The sequence below is a fragment of the Carassius auratus genome, chromosome 37 (genome assembly GCF_003368295.1).
Source record: "Carassius auratus strain Wakin chromosome 37, ASM336829v1, whole genome shotgun sequence".
Taxonomy (NCBI): domain Eukaryota; kingdom Metazoa; phylum Chordata; class Actinopteri; order Cypriniformes; family Cyprinidae; genus Carassius; species Carassius auratus.
This window is the reverse complement of record NC_039279.1, coordinates 16,616,236-16,627,879: the sequence shown is the minus strand read 5'-3', so window position 1 is coordinate 16,627,879 and position 11,644 is coordinate 16,616,236. Positions and strand designations below refer to the sequence as shown.

The following is an 11,644-nucleotide window of genomic DNA, read 5'->3' as shown; positions in this document are numbered from 1 at the left end:
TTTATGTCATTGTGCTTATTTTCTGTCACAATCGTGATACAAACTGTTTGAATGTGCAAATATTTGTATATGAATATGTGTTTTTATAATAACAATATTAATAATAATTCTTATTATTATACATTTACATCATTGTGCATATAACCCCCAATACATCAATTCTGTAAATCCTTTTCTAATCTTATGTAGGCCCTAACTAGCAATGCTATAAAACGTACGTGACAACTGCATGATTAATATGTGATGAAAAGTATGAACATTTCTTCAATAGATGGTGCTGGCAGTCAGTTGATGTGTCTACAGGCCCACTTTCAGGAAACCACATGATCAGCGCTGCCAATGTGTTTGGCATAAGTTAGCAATGCAGGCCACTGCAGTTAAAGGTCATTCAATCAATCATTGCATGCAATTAATTATTATGAAGCTATTTAGTCAGTTATTTAGTGAAAACAGGCTGCCTCTTAATTGTCATGGTTATTGATTTATTGAAAAACAAATGAAATGCACTGTTTAATTACAGTGTGAAATCTGGAAAATAATAATAATAATAAAACTGTTTTCTTATTTCTTCCACTGCTACAAATAACATGATGGACACCAACAGAGACTTCCCAGGATCAAAATAAACAATCCCACTGCTCTCCAGCTCTTGCACCCCTTTCTCTGTCCTCAGAATGGTTTAGTCCAGTGCAATGTGAGGGAATGCAAGGGCACTGGAGGACCCGGAAAGGAAGGACCTAAGTTAAAAATAGCAAAAGAAAACCAGACAAAATCAAAATCAACAAATCAATGCATTCAAACATTGCAGACAGAATATAAATGTGCACACAATCATCACGATACTATTGTAATGAAACGCTCTGTGCTACATTAAACTGCAGATACATTTCAAACAGAATAAAAGTCACAATGAAAAAGCGTAACAAATTAAGGAAGAAATCAGGAAGAACAGTATTTGATATTTACATGTAAATCCATGTTCCCTCACGAGGCTGCCATGGTCCCCTTCACACAGGCCTCAAAAGCTTCCAGCAGCTCCTTACAGCCCTCTGCACCCTTCCCCTGAATACTGGACACATAAACATTGTGTTTAGTGCTATCAGTGATATACTGTACACCTATGTCAATATGATTCTGAGCAGTGCAGTGTGTCTGTGCATTGATTTTTGGATTACTGATTTCATGTCAGGATCAAAGGGGACACATTCTTTGGAGTCAAAGGGTGTTGTTACGTCATCACATGAAAGAGCCTTCAGATTCATGCTTTTTTAAGATATAGGTAGTTGGCATTAAATACTTTATATATAGACCTCATTAAAGGAATATTTAACCCCACAATCTGAGTTGTAAAAAATGTGCTCACCCTCAGGTCATTCAAGATGTAGATGAGTTTGTTTCTTAATCTGAACAGAGTTGGGGAAATGCAGCATTACATCACTTGTTCACCATTGAATCCTCAGTGAATGGGTACCGTCAGAATGACAGTCCAAACAGCTGATTAAAAAGTAATCCATATCACTCCAGTCATTCAGTTAACAACTTGTGAAGAAAAGCTGTTTGTAAGAAACAAACTTTTTACTATAAACTGTTGCTTCTGGACAAAATTTTAATCCATAATCCATAATAACGCTTCCTCCAGTGAAAAAATCCATCTCCTGTTGTCCTCTCAAATCAACCTTTAATTTGGAGTAAGATAAACTGGGGGAGTGACTTTGTGTCAGACATGTGTCACTTTTCTAACATCTGATTGGTCCAGCTTCAGTCTGAGATAATCTGCCCTGGAACAGGTTAGAGTGTAAATTACTATGGCAATGAATGCTGCTAAAAGCCAAGCCACTTACATGGTACCTAAAACGCAGGATTGGTGCAAACTAACCTGAAACTTACCTGGCTAGCCAGCTAAACCGGCTTCATGGTACAGGCCCCAGATTTGCACATGACAGCAACGATTACCTTCATGAATAACACAGGCATTGCAATACAGACGATGTAATGTGAGCACACCTCTCCTCGCCTTTCCATTTGTGAGTCAATTTGAAACCAGGCTATATTTACATCACACATATACATTGCTAAAGTTCATGCTAAATTTGGCAATTGACATATTGCTCTGAATGTTGCATACAAATCTGAGACATGTTTAATTATATTTTGACTTGAATGCATTCATGCATATTCATGCTGAACAATGCAAGCCTCAATTTTATTTATTTATTTTTTTTTTAATCTCAAATGATTATTTAATGAATTTAATGCAATAAAAAATGCTGGGGTTTTTTCTGTGTAAGTGACCAACCCAGAAGTGATGCACTGCAAATGATAACCACTCATTTACAATGAGCGCTCTTGACTAAATCAGTTGATAGACAGAGTAGATAGCGCTTCTCTTGTAAATGGTACAGCTTGTGCAACTCACCGTAAAGTTCACATTATTGTGTCATTGAGTGAGTGCATTGACCTCTGACCTTTTAACCTAGAAACAGAGCACTTTGCTTTGTTCACAATTATAAATGGAGGTTAATCATTTATGCGTAAGAGCCTACAATGCTGAAAAAAGACGGGAACTATTATAATATGTATCTCCAAAGCTCTGTCGCTATCAAACGCAAGCACCAAGGGGAATGTGTGCTCCTGCCACATGCTTTAACTTAGTAACATGATGGCTAACATGGATAATTTTCCACCTGCATCATCACTTCCCAAACCTGCTCCCCCCGGCACCATGTGCTCAATCTTGTCGTTCAGTATCCAACACATATTTTAACTAGCCTTTCAAATCGTTTCATTCACAAACCACTACTCATAACCTATATACTACACACAGAGGTGTTATATGATGGTGTAAAACTAAAAACAAATTCATGCTGATCTATAAAGCATGTATGTTTATTTTTTTCCTTTTAAAAAAAAAAAGCACCAGATTTTTAAAGTATTCAAAATTCAATGTTGCATTAATGTCCTTCCTGAAATATGACTCACCATTTGTCCAGCTCATCTTTGGGAGCCTTGCATTGAGCAGGAACTTCTTCTGGCATTTTTCTTTGTTCGTGTGACACAATGTCAGTGAGTTGAGAAGAGCCTTTAAAGAAGTACAGGGTGAACAACTAATATATATAGGATTACTACCCAGTCTGTGCAGGAAGGAGGAGGAAGAGAGGGAGGAGAAACAGGCTCCAGAAAGTGTCAGAGGGCAAGAATCATATAGTAAAGGTATACTATAAATAGAACAGAATGTACCTTTTTTTAAAAGCCACATACGTACAGCGGTGCATTCTCTCTCTCTCTCTGTCTGTGTGTGTGTGTGTGTGTGTGTATTTTCCATATTCAATATAATTTTCATATCCTTTTTAGTCTTACATTTTATTGTTAACAGGATGGTGAATATATGGCAACATTTTCATTTATTAACTAACAATCCCTTTATTTTAGACTTCATCGAATATAAGGCATATAGGACAGACCCCAATCAAACGCTAGATGGCGCAGCTTTACAAGAGCCAGTTGGAACAAGCTCAAACTACAAAATAAAGCAAAATATCTCAGATACATATAACCCGGTTTTATACAGTCTATGGATATAACCCACACACAACTTTATTTCTACCTTTTGTTATTATTATTATTAGGGCCCGAGCACCGAGGTGCGAGGACCCTCTTGTATCTGCTTTGTTTTTTATTAGGGCCCGAGCACCGAGGTGCGAGGACCCTCTTGTATCTGCTTTGTTTATTAGGGCCCGAGCACCGATGGTGTGAGGACCCTCTTGGAATTGCTCCGTTTATTAGGGCCCGAGCACCGATGGTGTGAGGACCCTCTTGGAATTGCTCCGTTTATTATTATTATTATTATTATTAGGGCCCGAGCACCGATGGTGTGAGGACCCTCTTGGAATTGCTCCGTTTATTATTATTATTATTATTATTATTATTATTATTATTATTATTAGGGCCCGAGCACCGATGGTGTGAGGACCCTATTGGAATTGCTCCGTTTATTAGGGCCCGAGCACCGATGGTGTGAGGACCCTCTTGGAATTGCTCCGTTTATTATTAGGGCCCGAGCACCGATGGTGTGAGGACCCTCTTGGAATTGCTCCGTTTATTATTATTATTATTATTATTATTATACTTCTCCAAAATGAATCGCATTTTTGAGGGCCTAAACATACTCAAAAAGTCATGAAACTTTGCACACACCTCAGAACTGGCGAAAATTTACATCTGATATGGGTTTCAGAAGTGGGTGTGGCAAAATGGCTCGACAGCGCCACCTATACACGTTCAACGGTGTGCGCCTCGAGCTATGTTTCACGTACATGTATGAAAATCGGTACACATGTGTAACTCTCCAGTACCTACAAAAAAGTCTCTTAGAGCAAAATTCTAAACCCAACAGGAAGTCGGTTATTTTTAATATTATGAGCAAATTTTGTGTCATTTTTGCCATTTTCATGCGTTGTATTTTAACGAACTCCTCCTAGAGACTTATTCAGATCAACACCAAGTTTGGTATGCCTAATCTAAAGGCCTTTGCGATGTTAAATTGCGAAGCTTTTGAGTTTTCGTTAATGGTCGTGTCCGTGGCGGCCTGGCGAATTTCGATGATTCGCCATGAAACAGGAAGTTGCTATAACTCAGACATACAATGACCAATCTGCCCCAAACTTCACATGTTTGATGAGTCTCCTGACCTGAACAGATTGACATGCCCATATTCAGTTATAGTCATAGCGCCACCTATTGGCAACAGGAAGTGACATATTTTACACTGCGATGAACTACTCCTAGAAATTTTATGACATCAATGTATTTTTTGTGGTCAGTCTAATCTAAAGGCCTGTGCGATGTTAAGTTTTGAAGATCTTGAGTTTTCGTTAAAAGGCGTGTCCATGGCGCCGTCACGAAGTTCGATGTCTCGCCATGGGAATAAAAGATGTTATAACTCAGGCATAAAATGTCCGATCTTCCCCAAACTTCACATGTGTGATAAGAGTCCTGGCCTGAACACATCTGAAGGCCAAAATTCCATCAGGTGTGGCAAAATGGCTCGATAGCGCCACCTATACATTTTCAACAGAGTGCGCCTCGAGCTATGTTTCACGTACATGTACAAAAATCGGTAAACACATGTAACACACCAATACCTACAAAAAAGTCTCTTGGTACGAAATCCGAATCCCAACAGGAAGTCGGTTATTTAGAATTTTCTCTGCAAAATTGGCGTTGTTTTTGCCATTTTCAGGGGTTGTACTTTAACGAACTCCTCCTAGAGATTTATTCAGATCAACACCAAACCTGGTCAGTGTAATCTTAAGCCCTTTGCGATGTTAAATTGCGAAGATCTTTAGATTTCGTTAAAGGGCGTGTCCATGGCGGCCTGACAAATTTCGATGTTTCGCCATGAAAAAGGAAGTTGCTGTAACTCAGTCATACAATGTCCAATCTGCCCCAAACTTCACATGTTAGATAAAACTTCTGCCCTCAACAGATCTACATGCCCACATTCAGTCATAGTCCTAGCGCCACCTATTGGCAACAGGAAGTGACATGTTTTATGCTGCGACAAACTACTCCTATAATTTTTTTGAGATTAACATATATTTTGTGGTCAGTCTAATCTAAAGGCCTGTGCAATGTTAACTTTTGGAGATCTTGAGTTTTTGTTAAAGGGCGTTTCCATGGCGCCATGACAAAATTTGATGTCTTGCCACAGCAAGAGAAGTTGTTGTAACTCAAGCATAAAATGTTCAATCTTCCCCAAACTTCACATGTTTGATAAGAGTCCTGGCCTGAACACATCTGAAGGCCAATATTCCATTATGATAGCGCCACCTGCTGGCAACGGTAAGATTGGCACATATATGGGATATACTTTGATATATTCCACTTATATTTAGGACATTAAATGCATATTTCTCAACGTTCACCTTTTTACTAAAGCCACACGATGGCGGTGAGCCCGGGTGCGAGGGCCCGTTCATCGCTGCTTGCAGCTTTAATTATTATTATTATTATTATTATTATTCTTCTTCTCTAAGATGAATCGCATTTTTGAGGGCCTAAACATGCTCGAAAAGTCATGAAACTTTGCACACACCTCAGAACTGGCGAAAATTTACATCTGATATGGGTTTCAGAAGTGGGTGTGGCAAAATGGCTCAACAGCGCCACCTATACACGTTCAACGGTGTGCGCCTCGAGCTACGTTTCATGTACATGTATGAAAATCGGTATACACATGTAACTCTCCAATACCTACAAAAAAGTCTCTTGGAGCAAAATCCGAAACCCAACAGGAAGTCGGTTATTTCTAATATTATGAGCAAATTTTGTGTCATTTTTGTCATTTCCATGCGTTGTATTTTAACAAACTCCTCCTAGAGATTCATTCAGATCAACACCAAATTTGGTATGCCTAATCTGAAGGCCTTTGCGATGTTAAATTGCGAAGCTTTTGAGTTTTCGTTAATGGGCGTGTCCGTGGTGGCCTGGCGAATTTCGATGATTCGCCATGAAACTGGAAGTTGCTATAACTCAGACATACAATGACCAATCTGCCCCAAACTTCACATGTTTGATGAGACTCCTGGCCTGAACATATTGACATGCCCATATTTAGTTATAGTCATAGCGCCACCTATTGGCAACAGGAAGTGACATATTTTACACTGCGATGAACTACTCCTAGAAATTTTATGACATCAATGTATTTTTTGTGGTCAGTCTAATCTAAAGGCCTGTGCAATGTTAAGTTGTGAAGATCTTGAGTTTTCGTTAAAAGGCGTGTCCATGGCGCCGTCACGAAGTTTGATGTCTTGCCATGGGAATAAAATATGTTATAACTCAGGCATAAAATGTCCGATCTTCCCCAAACTGCACATGTGTGGTAGGAGTCCTGGCTTGAACACATCTGAAGGCCAAAATTCCATCAGGTGTGGCAAAATGGCTCGATAGCGCCACCTATACACTTTCAACAGAGTGCGCCTCGAGCTATGTTTCACGTACATGTACAAAAATCGGTATACACATTTAACACACCAATACCTACAAAAAAGTCTCTTGGTACGAAATCCGAATCCCAACAGGAAGTCGGTTATTTAGAATTTTCTCTGCAAAATTGGCGTTGTTTTTGCCATTTTCAGGGGTTGTACTTTAACGAACTCCTCCTAGAGATTTATTCAGATCAACACCAAACCTGGTCAGTTTAATCTTAAGCCCTTTGCGATGTTAAATTGCGAAGATCTTTAGATTTCGTTAAAGGGCGTGTCCATGGCGGCCTGACAAATTTCGATGTTTCGCCATGAAAAAGGAAGTTGCTGTAACTCAGACATACAATGTCCAATCTGCCCCAAACTTCACATGTTAGATAAAACTTCTGCCCTTAACAGATCTACATGCCCACATTCAGTTATAGTCATAGCGCCACCTATTGGCAACAGGAAGTGACATGTTTTACGCTGCGACAAACTACTCCTATAATTTTTTTGAGATTAACATATATTTTGTGGTCATTCTAATCTAAAGGCCTGTGCAATGTTAACTTTTGGAGATCTTGAGTTTTTGTTAAAGGGCGTTTCCATGGCGCCGTGACAAAATTTGATGTCTTGCCACAGCAAGAGAAGTTGTTGTAACTCAAGCATAAAATTTTCAATCTTCCCCAAACTTCACATGTTTGATAAGAGTCCTGGCCTGAACACATCTGAAGGCCAATATTCCATTATAATGATAGCGCCACCTGCTGGCAACGGTAAGATTGGCACATATATGGGATATACTTTGATATATTCCACTTATATTTAGGACATTAAATGCATATTTCTCAACGTTCACCTTTTTACTAAAGCCACACGATGGCGGTGAGCCCGGGTGCGAGGGCCCGTTCATCGCTGCTTGCAGCTTTAATTATTATTATTATTATTCTTTTCCCGAATGAATCGCATTTTTGAGGGCTTTAACATGCTCAAAAAGTCATGAAACTTTGCACACTCGTCAAACCTGGTGAAAATTTTCGTCTGATATAGGATTCAGAAGAGGGTGTGGCAAAATGGCTCGACAGCGCCACCTATACTAAGAAAATCAACAGCCTTCCGGCTATGTTTCACGTACATGCACGAAAATTGGCACACATATGTAACACACCAATACCTACAAAAAAGACTCTTGGAGCAAAATTCTAAACCCAACAGGAAGTCAGTTATTTTTAATATTATGAGCAAATTTTGTGTAATTTTGGTCATTTCCATGTGTTGTATTTTAACGAACTCCTCCTAGAGATTTCTTCAAATCAACACCAAATTTGGTATGCCTAATCTAAAGGCCTTTGCGATGTTAAATTGCGAAGATCTTGAGTTTTCGTCGAAGGGCATGTCCGTGGTGGCCTGGCGAATTTCGATGATTCGCCATGAAAAATGAAGTTGCTATAACTCAGACATACAATGTCCAATCTGCCCCAAACTTCACATGTTTGATGAGACTCTGAACATGAACATATTGACATGCGCATATTCAGTTATAGTCATAGCGCCACCTATTGGCAACAGGAAGTGACATATTTTACCCTGCGATGAACTACTCCTAGAAATTTTATGACATCAATGTCTTTTTTGTGGTCAGTCTAATCTAAAGGCCTGTGCGATGTTAAGTTGTGAAGATCTTGAGTTTTCGTTAAAAGGCGTGTCCATGGCACCGTCACGAAGTTCGATGTCTCGCCATGGGAATAAAAGATGTTATAACTCAGGCATAAAATGTCCGATCTTCCCCAAACTTCACATGTGTGATAAGAGTCCTGGCCTGAACACATCTGAAGGCCAATATTCCATCAGGTGTGGCAAAATGGCTCGATAGCGCCACCTATACACTTTCAACGGAGTGCGCTTCGAGCTATGTTTCACGTACATGTACAAAAATCGGTATACATATGTAACACACCAATACCTACAAAAAAAGTCTCTTGGTATGAAATCCGATTCCCAACAGGAAGTCGGTTATTTAGAATTTTCTCTGCAAAATTGGCGTTGTTTTTGCCATTTTCAGGGGTTGTACTTTAACGAACTCCTCCTAGAGATTTATTCAGATCAACACCAAACTTGGTCAGTTAAATCTTAAGGCCTTTGCGATGTTAAACTGCGAAGATCTTGAGGTTTCTTTAAAGGGCGTGTCCATGGCGGCCTGATAAAATGTGATGTTTCGCCATGAAAAAGGAAGTTGCTGTAACTCAGACATACAATGTCCAATCTGCCCCAAACTTCACATGGTAGATAAGATTTCTACCCTTAACAGATCTACATGCCCATATTCCATTATATTCATAGCGCCACCTGCTGGCAACAGGAAGTGTCATGTTTTACGCTGCGACAAACTACTCCTAGAAATGTTTTGACATTAATGTATTTTTTTGTGGTAAGTCTAATCTAAAGGCCGGTGCAATGTTAAATTGTGGAGATCTTGAGTTTTTGTTAAAGTACGTGTCCATGGCGCCATGACAAAATTTGATGTCTCGCCACAGCAAGAGAAGTTGTTGTAACTCAGGCATAAAATGTTCGATCTTCCCCAAACTTCACATGTTCGATAAGAGTCCTGGCCTGAACACATCTGAAGGCCAATTTTCCATTATAATGATAGCGCCATCTGCTGCCAACAGGGAGATTGGCACATATATGGAGTAAACGTTGATATATTCCACTTATATTTATGACTTTAGAGGCATATTTCTCACCGTTCACCTTTTTACTAAAGCCACTCGCTGGCGGTGAGCCCGGGTGCGAGGGCCCGTTCATCGCTGCTTGCAGCTTTAATTATTATTATTATTCCGCTTCTCCAAAATGAATCGCATTTTTGAGGGCCTAAACATGCTCAAAAAGTCACCAAATTTTGCACACGCCTCCGAACTGGCGAAAATTTACGTCTGATATGGGTTTCAGAAGTGGGCGTGGTAAAATGGCTCGACAGCGCCACCTATGCACGTTCAGCGGTGTGCGCCTCGAGTTACATTTCACGAACATGTATGAAAATCGGTACACACATGTAACACATCAATACCTACAAAAAAGACTCTTGGAGCAAAATTCTAAACCCAACCGGAAGTCAGTTATTTTTAATATTATGAGCAAATTTTGTGTCATTTTTGCCATTTCCATGCGTTGTATTTTAACGAACTCCTCCTAGAGATTTCTTCAAATCAACACCAAATTTGGTATGCCTTATCTAAAGGCCTTTGCGATGTTAAATTGCGAAGATTTTGAGTTTTCGTTGAAGGGCGTGTCCGTGGCGGCCTGGCGAATTTCGATGACTCGCCATGAAAAATGAAGTTGCTATAACTCAGACATACAATGTCCAATCTACCCCAAACTTCACATGGTTGATAAGACTCTGGAACAGAATAGATTGACATGCCCATATGCAGTTATAGTCATAGCGCCACCTATTGGCAACAGGAAGTGTCATATTTTATGCTGCGAAGAACTACTCCTAGAAATTTTATGACATCAATGTCTTTTTTGTGGTCAGTCTAATCTAAAGGCCTGTGCGATGTTAAGTTGTGAAGATCTTGAGTTTTCGTTAAAAGGCGTGTCCATGGCGCCGTCACAAAGTTCGATGTCTCGCCATGGGAATAAAAGATGTTATAACTCAGGCATAAAATGTCCGATCTTCCCCAAACTACACATGTGTGATAAGAGTCCTGGCCTGAACACATCTGAAGGCCAAAATTCCATCAGGTGTGGCAAAATGGCTCGATAGCGCCACCTATACACTTTCAACAGAGTGCGCCTCGAGCTATGTTTCACGTACATGTACAAAAATCGGTATACACATGTAACACAGCAATACCTACAAAAAAGTCTCTTGGCACGAAATCCGAATCCCAACAGGAAGTCGGTTATTTAGAATTTTCTCTGCAAAATTGGCGTTGTTTTTGCCATTTTCAGGGGTTGTACTTTAACGAACTCCTCCTAGAGATTTATTCAGATCAACAACAAACTTGGTCAGTGTAATCTTAAGCCCTTTGCGATGTTAAATTGCAAAGATCTTTAGATTTCGTTAAAGGCCGTGTCCATGGCGGCCTGACAAATTTCGATGTTTCGCCATGAAAAAGGAAGTTGCTGTAACTCAGACATACAATGTCCAATCTGCCCCAAACTTCACATGTTAGATAAAACTTCTGCCCTTAACAGATCTACATGCCCACATTCAGTTATAGTCATAGCGCCACCTATTGGCAACAGGAAGTGACATGTTTTACGCTGCGACAAACTACTCCTATAACTTTTTTGAGATTAACATATATTTTGTGGTCAGTCTAATCTAAAGGCCTGTGCAATGTTAACTTTTGGAGATCTTGAGTTTTTGTTAAAGGGCGTTTCCATGGTGCCATGACAAAATTTGATGTCTTGCACAGCAAGAGAAGTTGTTGTAACTCAAGCATAAAATGTTCAATCTTCCCCAAACTTTACATGTTTGATAAGAGTCCTGGCCTGAACACATCTGAAGGCCAATATTCATTATAATGATAGCGCCACCCTGCTGGAAACGGTAAGATTGGCACATATATGGGATATACTTTGATATATTCCACGTATATTTATGACATTAAATGCATATTTCTCACTGTTCAACCTTTTTACTAAAGCAACTCACTGGGGGTGAGCCC

General features: G+C 39.7%; 1 long non-coding RNA gene across 1 annotated transcript in view; it reads right to left on the bottom strand.

Moving 5' to 3' along the window:
- Positions 1-461: 461 nt before the first annotated feature.
- The window catches only part of LOC113056387 (uncharacterized), a 22,499-nt gene continuing 11,316 nt past the window's right edge, over positions 462-11,644 (bottom strand). Inside the window, exons 2-4 of the long non-coding RNA XR_003277689.1 lie at positions 2,980-3,079; positions 967-1,069; positions 462-737 (exon numbers count right to left, since the gene is read on the bottom strand). This is a non-coding gene — a long non-coding RNA (uncharacterized LOC113056387). The remainder of the gene's footprint in view (positions 738-966; positions 1,070-2,979; positions 3,080-11,644) is intronic.